Source organism: Coregonus lavaretus, assembly GCF_964263955.1.
Source record: "Coregonus lavaretus genome assembly, chromosome: 5".
Lineage (NCBI taxonomy): Eukaryota > Metazoa > Chordata > Actinopteri > Salmoniformes > Salmonidae > Coregonus > Coregonus lavaretus.
The window spans coordinates 2,561,838-2,566,028 of NC_139992.1; positions in this window are offsets into that span (position 1 = coordinate 2,561,838).

Sequence of the window (4,191 nt, forward strand, 5' to 3'; positions counted from 1 at the left end):
GAGGGATGGTTTATTACAGTTAGCATGAGGGATTGTTTATTACAGTTAGCATGAGGGATGGTTTATTACAGTCAGCACGAGCGATGGTTTATTACAGTTAGCATGAGGGATGGTTTATTACAGTTAGCATGAGGGATGGTTTATTACAGTTAGCATGAGGGATGGTTTGTTACAGTCAGCATGAGGGATGGTTTATTACAGTTAGCATGAGGGATGGTTTATTACAGTTAGCATGAGGGATGGTTTATTACAGTTAGCATGAAGGAAGGTTTATTACAGTTAGCATGAGGGGTGGTTTATTAGTCAGTCAGCATGAGGGATGGTTTATTACAGTTAGCATGAAGGATGGTTTATTACAGTTAGCATGAGGGATGGTTTATTACAGTCACCATGAGGGATGGTTTATTACAGTTAGCATGAAGGATGGTTTATTACAGTTAGCATGAGGGATGGTTTATTACAGTCAGCATGAGGGATGGTTTATTACAGTTAGCATGAGGGATGGTTTGTTACAGTTAGCATGAAGGATGGTTTATTACAGTTAGCATGAAGGATGGTTTATTACAGTTAGCATGAGGGATGGTTTTTTACAGTCAGCATGAGGGATGGTTTATTACAGTTAGCATGAGGGATGGTTTATTACAGTTAGCATGAAGGATGGTTTATTACAGTTAGCATGAGGGATGGTTTATTACAGTTAGCATGAGGGATGGTTTATTACAGTTAACATGAGGGATGGTTTGTTACAGTCAGCATGAGGGATGGTTTATTACAGTTAGCATGAGGGATGGTTTATTACAGTTAGCATGAGGGATGGTTTATTACAGTTAGCATGAGGGATGGTTTATTACAGTCAGCATGAGGGAGGGTTTATTACAGTCAGCATGAGGGATGGTTTATTACAGTTAGCATGAGGGATGGTTTATTACAGTTAGCATGAGGGATGGTTTATTACAGTTAGCATGAGGGATGGTTTGTTACTGTCAGCATGAGGGATGGTTTATTACAGTCAGCATGAGGGATGGTTTATTACAGTTAGCATGAGGGATGGTTTATTACAGTTAGCATGAGGGATGGTTTATTACAGTTAGCATGAGGGATGGTTTATTACAGTTAGCATGAGGGATGGTTTATTACAGTTAGCATGAGGGATGGTTTATTACAGTCAGCATGAGGGATGGTTTATTACAGTTAGCATGAGGGATGGTTTATTACAGTTAGCATGAGGGATGGTTTATTACAGTTAGCATGAGGGATTGTTTATTACAGTTAGCATGAGGGATGGTTTATTACAGTCAGCACGAGCGATGGTTTATTACAGTTAGCATGAGGGATGGTTTATTACAGTTAGCATGAGGGATGGTTTATTACAGTTAGCATGAGGGATGGTTTGTTACAGTCAGCATGAGGGATGGTTTATTACAGTTAGCATGAGGGATGGTTTATTACAGTTAGCATGAGGGATGGTTTATTACAGTTAGCATGAGGGATGGTTTATTACAGTCAGCATGAGGGAGGGTTTATTACAGTCAGCATGAGGGATGGTTTATTACAGTTAGCATGATGGATGGTTTATTACAGTTAGCATGAGGGATGGTTTATTACAGTCAGCATGAGGGATGGTTTATTACAGTTAGCATGAGGGATGGTTTATTAGTCAGTTAGCATGAGGGATGGTTTATTACAGTCAGCATGAGGGATGGTTTATTACAGTTAGCATGAGGGATGGTTTATTACAGTTAGCATGAGGGATGGTTTATTACAGTTAGCATGAGGGATGATTTATTACAGTCAGCATGAGGGATGGTTTATTACAGTCAGCATGAGGGATGGTTTATTACAGTCAGCATGAGGGATGGTTTATTACAGTCAGCATGAGGGATGGTTTATTACAGTTAGTATGAGGGATGGTTTATTACAGTCAGCATGAGGGATGGTTAATTACAGTCAGCATGAGGGATGGTTTATTACAGTCAGCATGAGGGATGGTTTATTACAGTTAGCATGAGGGATGGTTTATTACAGTTAGCATGAGGGATGGTTTATTACAGTCAGCATGAGGGATGGTTTATTACAGTCAGCATGAGGGATGGTTTCTTGCAGTTAGCATGAGGGATGGTTTATTAGTCAGTTAGCATGAGGGATGGTTTATTACAGTCAGCATGAGGGATGGTTTATTACAGTCAGCATGAGGGATGGTTTATTACAGTCAGCATGAGGGATGGTTTATTAGTCAGTCAGCATGAGGGATGGTTTATTACAGTCAGCATGAGGGATGGTTTATTACAGTTAGCATGAGGGATGGTTTATTACAGTTAGCATGAGGGATGGTTTATTACAGTTAGCATGAGGGATGGTTCATTACAGTTAGCATGAGGGATGGTTTATTACAGTTAGCATGAGGGATGGTTTATTACAGTCAGCATGAGGGATGGTTTATTACAGTCAGCATGAGGGATGGTTTATTACAGTTAGCATGAGGGATGGTTTATTACAGTTAGCATGAGGGATGGTTTATTACATTTAGCATGAGGGATGGTTTATTACAGTCAGCATGAGGGTTGGTTTATTACAGTCAGCATGAGCGATGGTTTATTACAGTCAGCATTAGGGATGGTTTATTACAGTTAGCATGAGGGATGGTTTATTACAGTTAGCATGAGGGATGGTTTATTACAGTTAGCATGCGGGATGGTTTATTACAGTTAGCATGAGGGATGGTTTATTACAGTTAGCATGAGGGATGGTTTATTACAGTCAGCATGAGGGATGGTTTATTACAGTCAGCATGAGGGATGGTTTATTAGTCAGTCAGCACGAGGGATGGTTTATTACAGTCAGCATGAGGGATGGTTTATTACAGTCAGCATGAGGGATGGTTTATTACAGTTAGCATGAGGGATGGTTTATTACAGTTAGCATGAGGGATGGTTTATTACAGTTAGCATGAGTGATGGTTCATTACAGTTAGCATGAGGGATGGTTTATTACAGTTAGCATGAGGGATGGTTTATTACAGTCAGCATGAGGGATGGTTTATTACAGTCAGCATGAGGGATGGTTTATTACAGTTAGCATGAGGGATGGTTTATTACAGTTAGCATGAGGGATGGTTTATTACATTTAGCATGAGGGATGGTTTATTACAGTCAGCATGAGGGTTGGTTTATTACAGTCAGCATGAGGGATGGTTTATTACAGTTAGCATGAGGGATGGTTTATTACAGTCAGCATGAAGGATGGTTTATTACAGTCAGCATGAGGGATGGTTTATTACAGTTAGCATGAAGGATGGTTTATTACAGTTAGCATGCGGGATGGTTTATTAGTCAGTCAGCATGAGGGATGGTTTATTACAGTCAGCATGAGGGATGGTTTATTACAGTTAGCATGAAGGATGGTTTATTACAGTCAGCATGAGGGATGGTTTATTACAGTTAGCATGAGGGATTGTTAATTACAGTTAGCATGAGGGATGGTTTATTACAGTTAGCATGAGGGATGGTTTATTACAGTTAGCATGAGGGATGGTTTATTACAGTTAGCATGAGGGATGGTTTATTACAGTTAGCATGAGGGATGGTTTATTACAGTCAGCACGAGCGATGGTTTATTACAGTTAGCATGAGGGATGGTTTATCAGTCAGTTAGCATGAGGGATGGTTTATTACAGTCAGCATGAGGGATGGTTCATTACAGTTAGCATGAGGGATGGTTTATTACAGTTAGCATGAGGGATGGTTTATTACAGTTAGCATGAGGGATGGTTTATTACAGTTAGCATGAGGGATGGTTTATTACAGTTAGCATGAGGGATGGTTTATTACAGTTAGCATGAGGGATGGTTTATTACAGTTAGCATGAGGGATGGTTTGTTACAGTTAGCATGAGGGATGGTTTATTACAGTTAGCATGAGGGATGGTTTATTACAGTTAGCATGAGGGATGGTTTATTACAGTTAGCATGAGGGATGGTTTATTACAGTTAGCATGAGGGATGGTTTATTACAGTTAGCATGAGGGATGGTTTATTAGTCAGTTAGCACGAGGGATGGTTTATTACAGTTAGCATGAGGGATGGTTTATTACAGTCAGCATGAGGGATGGTTTATTACAGTTAGCATGAGGGATGGTTTATTACAGTTAGCATGAGGGATGGTTTATTACAGTTAGCATGAGGGATGTTTTTTT